We start from the raw sequence: 16,208 nt of genomic DNA, 5'->3' as shown, positions 1-16,208 counted from the left end.
TGTTTATACATAAAACATACCCTTTAAATCCTTTACAATACCTTTTGCAATGGAACTGAAAAATGAAGGTTTTTCTAAGGTGCAAATGAAGGGACTCATACAGTATAATGTAATGTGAACATTAAGTGTGCATACAATCCATTAAAATCAATTAATAAATGATAGACCATTCATTTATTCATGAAGTATTTCCTTGCTGAGGACACTTGAATTTGCACCTGAATGGAAAAATGGAAATCTCCTTATTGTAAGACGTTATGACCACATGTTTTTTCTTTTTACCTTTTCGAAGATTTTACAATGTAAAAACTTTTCAAAGCAGGATTATGTATGTTTCGCTGAATAGTGGCTACTGTGACCACAAGTGGCAATGGACCACTCACTGAGGTGGCAGTAGCTCAGTCCATAGGTGACTTGGCTAAGATATGTAGGGTCAGCTGGTTCAAGACCCTGTGTGGACCATGTATGGAGTGTGAACTGGTGGCTGGAGAAGTGCCAGTTCATCTCCTGGGCACTGCTGAGGTGCTGTTGAGCAAGGCAACTGCTTGGTGCGCTGGTCAGCCCCCTCGCTCTAACATCTCTCCTTAATTGCATGTAAAGGTCCTGTCTGTGCATGTGTGTGTATTTCGGGCCTGTGTGTGTAACATGATTAATGATAATTAATTAATTAATCATAAAAAATTCCCCGTTGCGGGATAAATAAAGTAATTCTTCTTCTTTTTGAACAGCGGCGTGTTTTCCCCTATTCATTTACTCCAATGACACCTCAGAAAACCCTTATATTCCAGCAAACCAACTATGAGATGAATCCTGACCATAAAATACCTGAATACTGTTTCTAAATGAATACTGTTGATAACTTCTTAGTTTTAATCTAAAAACATATTAGAACTTGTATTTAAATGATGAAGTTCTTTGGTGTGTTTTCAGGGTTGAATTTAGGATAAATACATGGTATTTTAGTGGATCATAGCGCATGTAGAGAAAAAGAGCAACACACTTGTGCTTGTTAAATTTGCTTCCCTGTGCTAGACGGCTAATTAGCTTCTGCCATCAAAGCGGTCGCTTCTGTGTGTGTGTGTGTGTGTGTGGAAGTTAAGGTGATGTAAATTACAGTATCACTGAGGCTTGGACACTCCTGAGGCCGACCTCACTGACCTCCCGTCTCTTTTCTCAGTCGAGCTAGGTAATTGCACAAACAACTTTGACTGTGTGTTTGTGTGAGAAAGTGAGAACAAGCGCAGGCCTATGTGTGTGTGTATGAAAATGAGAAAGTCAAACAGTATGCGTGAGGCACATAAGGTGGACGGTGTGGGTGTCGGAGGTCTTTAACGCTGCCTGGCGAGAGCTTCACATTAGCAGAAACAAAACCCACACGCCTGATTGTCTCCTTGCTCTACTTAATACAATTAAACTCATATTAAGTCCCTCATCCCGAAGACCAAATGCTTGTTTACTGACAGTAATGCTTGTAGCCAATTCCCAGGCTACTGGAGGGAGAACTGACGCCGTTAATTATCTTCTCTGTTTGGGGACTGGTGAACGCTGCACACCGAGGATTAGGAAAAAAATACAATGGCCCTGCACTATGTGGCATTCAAAATGCAGCGTATAGCCACACTGTCAAGGTATGATCATAAAAAAAAAAGCTCAAATCCCTCTTTTTCTCCAAAATAGAAGAAAAATTTGGTTCCTATCATTACATTTCTGTCTTCTTAAACTGAAAGTACACATCATTTTAGGCCCATGTCTGTCTCTTCCTCTTCCTCTAGTTAACTAGGACTGGTTATTATCATACCTCAAAGGATGTGATTTTAATGTTCTCATGGTGTTCCCCAGGGTTCTATTTTAGGCCCATTATTGGTTATTTGTACTTGTTGCCTTCGAGCCATCTTACTAAGAAACACAATGCTCATTACCATAATTCTGCTGATGATATGCAACTATATATTTCCCTGTCCCCTAGTGAGCCGAGCTCTACTACACTATCAGTATGTATCAAGGACATTGAGAACTGGATGTCTTGTAATTTATTTATTTATTTACAGCTAAACAGTGACAAGATGAAAATCCTGGTTATTGGGGAAAGATTAACAGGACAGGACATTTTGTTTTTATTTGTCGCAACTGTCTGGAAAGTGTCACACAGGTCAAAAACCAGAGCCACAACAGCAAAATTAAAAATGGGATTTTATCATTTAAGAAATATCGTGAAGGTAAGGAGCCGTTTATTCCAGCATGCTGACAAACTCGTCCATGCTTTTATTTCCAGTTGAGTAGACTAATAACAAGCTGCACAGGAGAGTTTAGAATGCAGCTGCTACATTTAACTAGAAAAGGGAAATAGGACCATATAACATTACTACTATATATTGCAGTTGTTTTAATTTGCCTTCCTACATCTTAATGGTTTTAACTCATATGTATTATTCATAACTGTTTCGATTGTGTTATTTATATCTAAAGTTTTATCTTCACAAAATCCACATTGTGTTTGTGGCTGCAACTTCCGTGTGCGGCACATGTGCTATAGAATTAAAGTTTTGCTTGTTTGCTACATGTGAACAATTGCCTTACGTTTTACAGTTAATGTGACATAATTGGTATTCCACACAGCACAGCTTAGTCAGACTTTAGCCTTATACACAACCTAAAGGCAAAGGCAGGCACAAATTGAGGAGTAATTAGGTGGCGTCTGCAGTGCTATATGCTATATATGAAATCAGTCCCGCTGTTAAACAGTAATTTTGTGTTTTTAGTTGAACAGACAGAGTACAGACAGTGCACCGCTGTGTCTCAGATGAGTGTTTGGAAAAAACACACACACACACACACACACAGACACTTTTAGTACCTGTAGAGATTAATAATAGCCGTCCACGCTGTCCAATTGTCATTTGGAGAACAAAGCCACAAAACAGTCTGTACCTCTGTGTGTGTGTGTGTGTGTGTGTGAGTGTGTGAGTGTGTGTGTGTGTTTGTGTGTGTGTGTGTGGGTTGGAGGGTGAATAAGAAGAAAAGTTTGAAAGAGAGGATGAGATTTAATTGGGTAGATACAGATTTGCTAATTAAAGGAGCTAATGCTTCCTGATGACACACAGACATTCACAGCAGATTGTCACCCTTATTGGCTTGTAGCGAAAGTGAATAAAATAATTCAATGAAAGAAAAAGAAAGAAAGCAGAAATTCAAATAAAGTACGAAGGGGTTTTATTCACAACAATGTACACTGTATGCATAGTTATATTGGTTTTATGAAACTCAAGTTACTACTGTGTGGATGCAAGCACAACAGCTACTTTGCATGTCAACAGGTTAATCTCCATAACAACTGACTGAACGCCACCCACTAATGAAGACCATATGATATGGTCGAAAGCTCCGGGAAACTATCTAGTGTACTGTGAGTTGGATTTGTTTTGGCAAACTACTATTTCCAATGTCAAGAATGAACTTCTTCTCAAATCCAAGTGGGAAAACGCAACTTCTCAAACGTGTTTTGAGAGCGTAACCATGCAGAATTCAAATAGTTCAAGGACTTTTTACATATACCATTGTTCTGTTATGTGAGACACTTATTTTGGCTTATATGGCCAAGCAACCATCCTAAAAACGTGGAACCCATCAGTTATCGGAGTGACAATGATATAGCCTCTGGAGACAAGGCCAAAATGTATGGGTTTCTGGTGTAGCCTGCCGATGTCCTGATAAGAATTCCTTTTCCATTCACAATCGTGATTGGTTAGAACTACAACTACGGTCTACAAATGGAAACCACAATGCTTCTGATACCAAAGTCTTGTCCCGTTAGCTACAGATTCTATATTCATATGCAGGTATATGTTGGTAAAGATTAATGTTGGTTTGAACTAGGGTTAGACAATATTGAAATTCCTCTAATGACGATATTGCTTTTAGAAAAAACAACAATATATGTTATATCGTAAAAAAAAAAAGCGAGAAATGCACATAGATATAAATATCTATGGACTGGAGACGCATACGTTGCAATACCCGTAAGGGGCCACAAAGGGGTCACAATGTATGGGCATTAAGCACTATGTTACAGGAGGGCATGCTGAGATAAATATATCACACCCATCAACTATCATTGATCAACATTGATGTATGGAATAAGAATAATGCAGACCTACATACAAAACAGCATCATTGATCTGTTTTAACGGAAGATTATCCCTCTACCTCACCTACAAACATAGACTCCATCAGTCAACACGTTAGCTAACAGGCATTGCATAATTAGATATCGTCCTGTTATCGTGGACACGTGAGGACCACTCCAGTATCGCATTGAACAATAATCTCGTCATATCTCCCAAACCAAGTGTGGACTAACAGCCAGTGCTACCAGCGCTAACTTAGGCTACAGCTGCAACACCACACACAGTGGCTTGGTAGCTTAGTAACCAGTTTTACGCGATTAAGATGCCAAATTGTCCAGAGCACGCAGTGAAAACAGCTCTGAAAGCATTACAGAAATCAACCCTGCCTGTTCAGTGCTGCGTCTGGGTTCTATGAGACCTGCAACATGGCTGCAAGAGAAGGTGTTTAATCGCCTAACAGCCCTCTACAGGTTTGGAGACCTTGGACACCAAATCACAGGAGGAGTCCAATGAGTCAATACTCTCTACGAGCTCAAACCACACAACAGTCCTATACACACTGACCTTTTCACTGCACTCACCATATTTCTTTTTTCTTTCACCCAGCTGTGACCTGTAAAAGCTCGCCACGCGCCTCCCTGTAGGTTTGAGAATCACAGAGCAGTAAAAAATAATTTTGTTCTGACCTGCCACGGTTGTTTTAATCACCCTGTGGCCCCCAAAACCCTAACCCTGCTTCCAATCCCTTCTTACTATCTTCCAATCCCTATTCACATGTCGTTCATCCCTCCATCCTGAGGCACAAATCACTAATCCATCACTCCAGTCTAAGTGCCCAGTGCTTGTTAGTTGTCGTTGTCCAACCCCCGCCATATATCGACACGCACGCACACACGCACACACACACACGCTCTGCCTCTTGAACATCTGTTCCAGAGCTACTAAGCGGGTCACCAACCTCTGGGCTGATGATCCCGCAGCAGAGAGGAGAAAGGAGGAAGAGACAGGGGACAGAAAGACGCAAAGACATGTAAAAAATGATGTAACAACAAAGAAAGGATAATAGAGAAAAAAGGCAGCCAAAGTGAGAGAAAATCAGATCCAAGGACGAGAGGTGCTTCCAGAGACAATGAGTGTTATCATGTGCTTGAAAGTCTTTTGCCCAAACTCTAACATGAGGGATATCTGTGTCTGACAACAGAGTATATATCATCACTTTTGAGCCACAGCGCAACTGGGAGAAATCATCATCATCGTTTCTTTTTTAGAAGACAAACTGTTGACAATCTTTGAAAAACCCAGGTCATTGCACAAAACTTACCATACAAAGCTTTTACATTAAAGCCTGGAAGGGAAAGGGGGGATAAATTAAATGAAGGCTTAATGTTCTGCATAATTGAGGGCTAGCCGCCTTGAGTGACAGGCGGGTACCGTCACAGGTGACTAGCATAGACTGTAGGCTACAGTCGTCTTAGCTCTATCCGTTTTTGGAATAGCCAGGAGTTAGGCGGTTAGTCAGGCATTGTTAAGATGGCTATGGCCAGAGCCGTGAGCTTTACTTTGGTTTTTCATAAACTCATAGCTGACGTCCACGTGATACCTCCATGTTTCATACAGCCTATGGCAAAATATTACAATTTAAAATTCAGTAGATACATCAAAGTTACTGTAATGCCCCATTATTTTGACAACTCAGGAGTTAGCTTGTTTGTTGTCCTTACAGAAGTTTGATGGGAAGGCGATAACAATAAACATGCAAGGACTAAGATGTATTAGCTTAGCTTATAGCAGGGCTGGAGGTGTGGGGGGCCGACAAGCCTCTACCAAACCAGATGAAATGCTACTTAAGGTACCTAAGTTGTCTTACAGGTTCATAGCTGGTTTGCTAAAGTTAGCTAATCAGCCTGCATTTAAGAATCAACTGCGATAGTTCATTGTTGGAGCTTTCCTGTGATGACAGGACTTCTTGTCGCAGTCACCAGAGCTAACGTTCAGCTAGGTTTATGATAGCTGGCAGTCTAATGGACAGTAAACACCAGAGAGTTAAAATATTAACTGGCTGCTTGTTAAAGCACAATTTCTTGTTTTCTAGTTAAAACCATGAAGTGATGATGCTAATTATTTTGAGGGTTGGGTAATTACAGTAACTACTTTTTTAAATGAGTAATACGAAATAACGTAATGACTAAACTGTCTTGACTGTCTGATATGCATATTGAGCAAGGAGATATGTCACTTCAGACTATGTTTTAGAATAGGAAGTAGAGTCCCACAGTGGGGAATGTGATAACTCTTTTTTATCATGCAGAAAATGTACATTTTGGTGGGTATTATTTATGATTTGATGACTTTGAAAGATCTCCAGGGTTTATCTTTGAGGAAACAGAGGCTTAGGTAAATTGCTTTAATTAGAATATGTGAGGGGCGTACAAACTGTTAGAATCTACATGGTGGAAGCTTTAAAATAAAAACTTTCAGGGCTGACTTTGGATTAATCTTTCATTCAGGCTGCCAGAGGCGGATATTTTTTGCCAACAACATAATTGGATTTCTTTTTTTATATAAGACCATTTTATTGCCCCGAAACCCCCGAGAAGCTCCTATTGCACATCAGTGGACACTAAAAATAATTTAATTCCTTGAGTTAGGTTAGCTAGTCCTTAAGGAGGATTGGAGCAAGTTTCACTGCAGCTTTTACAGACTGTTGAGTGAAATCCTCCCACACCGGGCTGCAATGATTTCTCTGGGAAGCCATGTGATATAAAAAATATTAAAAGCATATTGACTAGCTGTGGTCAGGGAGGTACCTTCATCGGAGAGGTAGATGACTCTGGTCACGCTGGCTGGACAGTAGCAGGTTTTAATAAAGAGCATGTGACAATACGGCAACCCAACTTTGGCTGCAATAAATTAAAAGGAGAAAGAAAGGGTGGGGAAACAGTCGGAGAAGCTGTAAAACGTGCAGGAGGAGTATGAAAAAGAGAAAGTCAGAGAGAGTTAGAGAAGACATAAGTCCAATTTGACAAGAGGGCCCTTATTTTTCTCCCGATGAATGTGTTTATAGACAAGACATTGCCGCCTTCATATTGCCTCAAAAAAGGGATTGAGATAGGGAGAGGAAAGAAAGCGATGGGACTGAGGTGTAGATAGACAAGGAAGGGAAGGTTTGAGGTGGCATGCGGCACTAGAATAAAGCAGAAATGAAAAAAACGACAGGCACCATTGATTTCCTTTTCTTCACTCGAGTGTTTTTCGCCTCCCGTTGCCTCTCAAAGCGCAGCAATCTAAAAGGCCACCTGAGACGGCAGGCAGCTTGTACCTTTCATTCATATTTCTTCCTCTTTTTCCCCTCAGTCTCAAGCTCTTTATGTTTTTATCGTTCCCTGCAATTTCCCATAATTTCTGGCCAACAATTCCCTTTTCTTCTCCTGGAATTTCTATCCGTTTGACACGTCTTCTCTCTGTGTCACACTGGAGTGCATTGTCTGCCTTCTCTCTTTTAGATTGTTCTCGCTGAAGATTGAGCAGACTTTTTTTCCCCCTCTTTCTTGTCACTGGTGATGATGACTCATGCTGAAGATGCAGTGAGAGGTATATTGTAGGGCTGCAGCTATCGATATTTTTTAGTAATTGAGTATTTTACCGATTATTCTATCAATCAGACTAATAATCCGGGAGTAATAATTCAATAGGATAGGAAATACTTAGGGGCGGCAGTAGCTCAGTCCATAGGTGACTCAGCTTGGAACCGTAGGGTCCGAGTCCCTGTGTGGAGCATGAATGGAGTGCGGACTGGTGATGTGCCAGTTCATCGCCTGGGCACTGCCGAGGTGCTGTTGAGCAAGGCACCGAACCCCCAACTGCTCGGGGCGCTGAGCCATTGGCAGCCCCCTCGCTCTGTCATCTCTCAATTAATTGCATGTATATAGGTCCTGTTTGTCTATGTGTGTGTATTTCGGGCCTGTGTGTGTGTAACCTGTATAATAATAATAATAACAGAGTGAAAAAATTGAATTTCCCCTTGCAGGATTAATAAAAGAATTATTCTTAATAGTATCATCTGCATGTGCTTCCCTGCTGCAGTGAGGCAGAGCCAGTTGAAAGTCATCAGTGTCGTTTCCTTGAAACGTCGTTAACGTACCTCGTGTCACATTGAGTCAGGTTCACTCTGTGGAGAATGGATGCTTGCCGCTTATAAGATCTGAAACTTTGTACAGTTTCTGTCATTTTCTCTGTACTGTCTCTAGGGCGGAAACAATTAATCGAGTACCTTGAGTTACACGATTACAACAATGCACCAAGACAAAATCTCCTGTCCTTACGTCCTTTCATATATGCATCAACTGATGTGTTGTCCAGTGTCCACAGCAGAAGCCCATATATTTAGTTTAGCAGTCAGCATTGGCATTGTTAACAGTACACTTCTTGAGGGCTTACTGGGGTGGGCCTCCCCTTTTCACCCCTACATGTTCCCCCTATGTAACATAAACGACTTTGCTGATGATGTCCAGCTCTACATCTCCACTAAATCCTTCTTCACTGCACCTCACTCCGTTTTCAGAACTAAACATGGAGAGGCAGAGTTTTTATGCTGCAGGTCTGCTGCAGCTCTCAGTTCTTTTAAATCAAGACCGAAGACTTTTCTATTCGACGCTGCTTTTCAGCAGACTGCACTGTAACTTCTGTAACTGTAACCATCTTTTATGTTTTAAAAATGACCTTTTATGCATTTTAAATGTATATGTTTATGTGCTATTCCTCCCAATGCTTTTACTGTTTTATGTGATGCACTTTGAAGTGCCTTGTTGTTGAATTGTGCTATACAAATAAACTTGCCTTGCCTTGATCAACTACATTAACCTGACCTCTCGTTTGAAGACCAATCAAATTTCATCACCAAAAGTGCCTTTTTTCTTCCTACATCTCTGCCCCCCCCCCCCCCCCCCCTTTCTCTGCTGATACATCTCTCACCAATGCATTACATCCAGACTCAACTACTGCAATAGCATTTTTATGATACTTCCTCCAAAGGGCAATTTAGCTCATAAAAGCTGTGTGATGAATGTCTCTGGCAGTATCCTTGAATGCACTCTAGGCGAAAAAAACGGCTGTATGAAACACTGATGCACAGTTGATATGAACTTGTTAGATGGTTATTGCTTATTTACACATCCAGGAGATACAGAGTTTGGGTTCTGGTCATATGATGACTGGAAGTTCAATACTCACTCTTATTTTAACTCTGAATTGGACTCCTGAATGAAATATCTGGATTTTTAGATGCTCCACTATGTCCACCAGCTATTTGTCTGCTGGATGTTTTGTACTGACCAGGTCATATTTTTCAGAGCTTTTTCTGCCTGTTTTGTGAGAAAACAATGCCAATGAGAGCAGTAAAACTCAACCCAATCAGTGAAGCTGCGGTCTGTTAAACCCAAACAATTAGCTGAAAGATGCTAGCCCTGGGATTGTAAATACAAATGTGTTCTTTATAGCCACTTTAATGGACCTAAAGTCAGTAAAAAAAAAATGGTTCTTCGGGATATAAGAATAACAATATGGTCCTTAAAGAATACATCTCCCATCAACCCTGTTATTTCATTCCCTCCTCTTTCCACAATGTGACCATACTGCCACTGTTCATCTGGTAAAGGATGCTGATCAATGACAATCTATTCATCAGGGTGCAAAATGTATTTGTTTCCATCTTAAGAGACGGTGAGAACAAAAGAGAAGAAGAGGGAAGGGATGGATGAGAGAGGAAGGACCGATGAAGAAACAGAGAGTTATTGAAGGAAAAGACATTAATGGAGTGGTTAAAAATAAGAATGAGGGCTGGTCCTCAGTGTGGAGCTGTCCCTCCTGCTGCACTCAGAGTTTTCAGAGCATGTCCAAAACCTGTTAATAACTCCCTGTCTAGGAGGGAGCACACACGCAAACACGCGTCAATTCACAAAACCTCATAGTACTCTGTGATCGCCATTCTTTCGTTTAAAATGGCTCATGTATTAAACATAGAGCCGCCGATGATTTGTTAAGGACTGACACAGAGGAGATGAGAATATGATGAAGTAACATTCAGGGTCACATAAGTGCACATGGCAAAGGCTGAAAAGGCTTATGTGGTAATGACTTCAAAGCGAAAGGATGAGAGCCGGAAAATAGAAAATAGACGGATAGAAAGGACAGTTGGGGTAAATCAGGGATGTCTTTCTTTGATGGAACCCATTGTGAAATAACTACAGATGGAAAAAAAATCATACTCCAGAGATTATTGTAATCAAATTGAGAGAACTGCAAAGGGAATTACTCTCTCTGTTCGCCTAAATATGTATCCTCTTACAAAAGGTGTTGAATATCTGAAACCCACTTGCTCAACAAGTTAATTTGCCTATAAAACATCAGACACCCACTTGTCACCCAAACCAGCAAGCCCTCAATCACGCATACTTTAAGCCTGGGTATTATTTGAATGGCGCAGTGTGACAACGGGCTGAGATTCCTGTAATCACCACTTTATCCGTGCAAGAAAACTAACACATTTGAGAACCTGGAACCATCACATATTTTATATTTTAAAATATGAGGATCCAATGATTATCAAAATAGTGGCAAACAAATGAATAAATTAATCGTTGCAGCTCCAATGCAAGTGATGATGAGTGGAATATAAGGGAGATCCCTTATACTGTATTAACATTCACACACACACACACACACACACACACACACACACACACACACACACACACACACACACACAAAGGCACTTGATTTAAGAATCTGAAGTAGATTTGCTTTTGAAACTAGTGGAACTTCATTTGCGTACCTGTTTTGAGAAAAATGTAACATTTTAAGATGGTACACATAATGACTGTATCTTTTTTTCTTAAAGATAACATTGGTATAGAAATACACTTTAATAACTCAGTGGAGCCACAAAATAGGGGAGAATCCCGGTCCCAGGGGTCAATTTACGCCATCTGCTGGCTGCATGTCAGATTACAAATGCGAAGAGGGCTTTTAAACGTCAAATATACTACTAATAGAATTAGATTTTTCATCATTGTGTTTTTGCCAGTCGAGCCAGATTGTCTGAATTAGCTTTGACACACACTTCCCTCTGGCCCTGCAGGACAACAGTGACAGAGTTCTTTTCAGGATTTCAGACCTCCATCTGGGAGGGAGCTGACCTCATTTATAACACATCTATTGGAGGGCAATTCTATTTCCATCTGGGTCACAAAGACAAGAAATAATGTCCTCCATCTAGAAGTAACAATCTGGTTTACGTGACTGAAAACTTGAGTGCCTCCACGTATCCATTACTTGGGCTCCAAGGAAGCAAATACAGATTAATCCTCCACTATGACATGTGGGAATATTTACGGGCCCTGAAGTCATGCAGGTGAAGCTCTTCCCGCAAGTCTATGGACAATAAGGCGATTTGTGATAATAGCTTTCTTGGCAATGAACAGTGATTTAATTTTCCTGAAACACTGACACCCCCATCCATTTAATAAGAAGCCATGTTTAGAGAAACACTGTATAACTGCTTTCCAATCATCCAAAAACATACAACTTTCTTCCAAGTGTTTTCCTTTAACGATGCCCTCGACCCCAAAATTATCTGTTGAAAATGGCTGTTAAATTTTTAATCAGAAAGAAAAAAAAATCATAAATGCACAAACATGTCAGCATACAGGAATGCACACATACTCTTGCAGGGTAGACATACTGTATAAGCCTTCTCACACCAACAAGGATTTATATAATATTTATATAATATTTCTCAAGACATGTGGAAAGCCTCCTCTGTGCCATTCCTTATGAAACATTTAAACTGAAAAGCTCATCCTCACTGTCAGTGACTCAAATTGACTGTGTAGCAAGTACACATTTATCAACCAGCCACAAAACACAGTCAAGTTTCTACTAGAACATGTTAAAATCCTTTAATGTTGAAAACAACACATTCTTTTTTAATTCTGTCTGTCTGAATATCCCAGTATTCACCCTCTGTCTGAAACATTCCGTTTTAGCACCTGTCTCTTTAAGACCCACCTCCCGAAACAAGCCCAGTCTACTCTGATTGGTCAGTGTTTCCAGGTCTTCTGCATCTGCACTCTCCGCATCTCTGCACTGTCACTGCAGCCGGGGAATGAGTGTGACAGCACTGTAGCTGCACTTTCTAATTATATATAGTATAGTTGTGACATCACAACCGTACAGAAGTCCTGATGCTTCGTTTAAAGACAATTTCTGAATACAGGCTGTGTGTATTTCTCTGTGGATTGAGTGTTTTTATACTTTCACAGTATTTAGCCCCTTGAACTGCTTTATAATGAAAAAAAGAAATGGAAATCTCACTTTTTACAAAATGGGACCTCTAAACGCACTTTCCTCTTACACCAGCAATTTCACACATTCAGATGAATAAAGTGCATAGAGAGTGGAAAGGATCACAGAGAAAAAAGTGCAGAATGCTATTATCTCTTTTTAGATTTTTGTTCTGTTAATGGCTTTTAATTTCAACACTTTTGATGGAGGCAGTAAATCAAGCATTTAATCAAGTGGAGCTTTGAGCACTCAAAGCTGTTGCTCCAAGCTTGTGTTCAGCAGCATACGGCTCAGGTCAGAGCTGCATCTGTCCCTGCATCCACAGCAGGGGCGAGAGCTCGAGCTAGCTTCCCGACTGTAGCGCACACCATGTGTTTGTGTGGGAAGGGCCAGGTTAGAGGAGACGGCAAACCGAGTGTCTGCACAGTTGGTGCATCAAAGGGAGACAAGCTATAACATTTGTTGATTACACAGTCTGTGAGTCTTAGAGATGGTATGGGTGGAAAATGTTAGGTTAGGCTGCATTTAGTGATGGGCTGACAGAAGGAACAGAAAGAGAAGAGGAAAGGAAGGAACAAGGAACACGGATGGATAACTAATGCCACTTTTCTCTTCCTCCCTGTCTGTTTTCGTCTCAGTATCTGCTCCTTGCAGTGCTATGACCTTTGTAATTCTAGCACAGGGCCTGAGCATAATAATATATGAAAATCCATAGCGTCTGCTGCACGATGAGCTTGGAGGCTTGGCTGCTGACAGGGCCAGTCGTGGTTCTCCGCCCAGACAGCCTGTTATATCAGCAGCAGTGGCCTCGCTCCCATGGGGGGAGATGCAGCCACAAGTTATCTCGTCTTCCTCTCGGTGTCAACTTGACCCCAGCAGTTGAGCTAGCCACAGTTCAGAAGCCAGGTTTCAGTTCTTCAAGAACACAATGATATTTTTAGATGCACTTTAAGACACAGAGTACTGCTCTCTCAAAGATAATCCAACCCATTGTCAGGACGCTATGACAGATATTCATGCTCTACAACAACCAATGCAAAAATCCATGCATTCAGAGGAGGCTTTTTAAGCAGATTACCTACCACTGTCATGGCTGTCAGTATTGATTCTAAGGACTTAAATGAGATCAGCAAATGCTCAAACCTTTCATAACCTTAGATGTTCTCTTTATCATCGCACTTTACTGAGGCAATGAAATGGTAATTTTTACGAAAAGAAAACGTCCAAATATTACACTTAAATAATTTTGCAATTGCTCAACAACAACTGACTTTTCCATCGTATGGTTACTAAACATACAATAAATAACTAATGAGACTAAGCACCACTAGTTCTCGCCCATGCTAACATGCTAAAGCATAGCAGCCATACAGCTATCAGGGTAATCCTGTGGATGAACTAAGGATTATAGGAAGATTATTGGAGCCGTCCTCACAAACGATATGGCATTCACAAGAACATATTGCACGTTGAGGTACAGGTGGAATTTATGAATCACTTTGCTGATTGGAGCAGGTTCACTGAGTTCAAAGGTTTACCATCGCCGACCATATAGGTCATTCTTTTTTCTTTCTTTTTTCAAACTCTTCTTGTCACCATATGTTACTGAATGACACCTTGAGGAAAATGTTGTTTTTCTTGTGTGTCTCAAACGTGAACGCAGAATGCAGATTTACTTGAATTCATTCTGTTTTCGGATTCTTTGTTCATAGCGGCGGCGTGCAAGGAAAACTAGTACTTGAGTCCAGTCTCAGTCTCGAGACCACATTTTTGAAGCCTTGCACTCGTGACTTTTTGGCCTTAGACTGGGTTATTGAGGACTCGTCAAGTTGTTCCTTGGATTAGTTGTATAGAACATTGCACTGTTTAGCCTCTTTTTGTTTGTAATTATTTTTTAAGATTATTTTTTCAAGCCTTTATTATATAGGACAAACAGGAAATGGCGGTGAGAGAGAGAGGGGGAGACATGCAGCAAAGGGTCCCAGGTAGGAGTCGAACCCGCAGCCGCTGCCTCGAGGACCTTCAGCCTCTTTACATGGGGCAACCGCTCTAAACACAGCCACCGGCCGCCCCGCACTGGCTAGTTTGATATTAGAAGATAGATCAATCTTGTTTATAGATGAAACCTAACTCCTTAAATCTATGTTTATTTTAACTCTTTCTATGCTTTTTATGTATGACTTGTCCTATATATAAAGTTTGATGTTCATTTTATTTAATCACTATACTAGCATTGGAAAGACACTATTGCCTGTTATGGTCTTGAACATGACTCGATCAAGACTTGAACATGACTGGAGCTCTGTGCTTGGTCTTGCCTTTGGACTTGGTATTGACTCGGAATCAACTTAACATGGTTTTGGACTTGACTTGGACTCAAATAAGTTGGTCTTGACTACAGCCCTGTAACATGAGTTGAGTAATGGATTTAAAACTGATCATTTGAGGGTGAAGTATTCCTTTAAGAAGAGGTCACTGATAAATCTCCACATCAGTTGTACAATAGTTTCTGTTTTCACAAGAAAGTCAATGGGGACATTTATTAGTTTCGAACCACATGCATTTAGTCTATTCTTAGACCGAAATAATATTCTAAGATTCCTATCAATGATTTAAGGGACATTGTTTCTGCCAAATTGACCCCTAAACAAATCTATAGCATCCAAAGATTCCCCTCAGGGGTCACAAGTTCTATTTCTGCTGCCGAGGTGAAGGAGAATCCTGATATACTTCTATCCTTAGCTGCAATCGATCTGCTGACATACGACACCTGTCTTCGATATCTTCTCCTTTTTATTTTCCTCCCTCCTCCTTCCATCTCCCTTCCCCTCCAAAACACGTCTCCAATGTCAGTTTGTCGTATTTTAACAGCTCCTGATCTTTGCTAAATGCCTTGGGCCTAGCTTGCTGCTGCCTGAGCTCCCCTGGTATCGTTGCTCTAGATCTTTCTGTCCTACTCCTGCCAACGTAAACTGGCAACAGGGCTGCGAGAAACCAGCCCTCTGGCCTTTCTCCTTGTTACTAAACTACCCAAAAGTGGGGTCGGTTGTGTCGTGTTTTGCTGGTATTCATGATTGCTGTCCCTGTGTCCCGGTTTAGTTGCCTAAACAAGACACAGGAGGAGTAAAGGAGGCTCAAGGGTCTCTAACCCTTGTAGTTGAAGTTGCTAACGAATCATCCAAAAAGTTGATTAGTTAGTTAGTACAAACCTGCATGTGTCAGGACAGAAATTGGATTGTTCCAAAGTCAGCAGTTCAGCAGCTTGATCAGTTTGAAAAGCTTGCAGTCAAGCTTAGTTGTAGCTCCGGTGTAAATGATATTGTAAGGGCAAGTTAAATAGGACACAGAATCAAACTTCTCTCCTTTCAACTTGCCAACAGTATCACATTGCCTGGGATGTGAAGTGTCCCACAAGCATTGAGTGCTTAAAGGGTTACTGCACTGTTTTTTTATCTCTCCAAGGGCTCTATAAAAGGGGACATCCCTTACTGAGATAGGCCTCCAGGGTGAAGGGCTTTCGAGGCACCAAGGTGTATTTAGCTCATGTCCCAGAGCAGCATGTTGCACAGCAGTAACAGCCCAAAAGACGCTCACGACCATTTGCGGGAATCGCAAGCACCCTTCTGCAGTCACAAAAACACAAATATTGCACATACTGACACATGCTTCCCATGATAAAATGGCAATTATTCTCCCAGCATCAACTTCCTTCCTTTACTGCTAGAGGAAATTATTTGTTTATTC

General features: G+C 40.9%; 1 protein-coding gene across 1 annotated transcript in view; it reads right to left on the bottom strand.

Moving 5' to 3' along the window:
- Positions 1 to 16,208, bottom strand: part of LOC310955546 (hippocalcin-like protein 1) — a 45,886-nt gene that overhangs the window by 10,032 nt on the left and 19,646 nt on the right. The gene's annotated exons all lie outside the window — the stretch shown is intronic.

This window comes from Echiichthys vipera, assembly GCF_963691815.1.
Source record: "Echiichthys vipera genome assembly, chromosome: 13".
In the NCBI taxonomy this organism is placed as follows: Eukaryota; Metazoa; Chordata; class Actinopteri; order Perciformes; family Trachinidae; genus Echiichthys; species Echiichthys vipera.
Note: the sequence above shows the minus strand (reverse complement) of the source record. Positions and strands in the feature narration are given on the sequence as shown.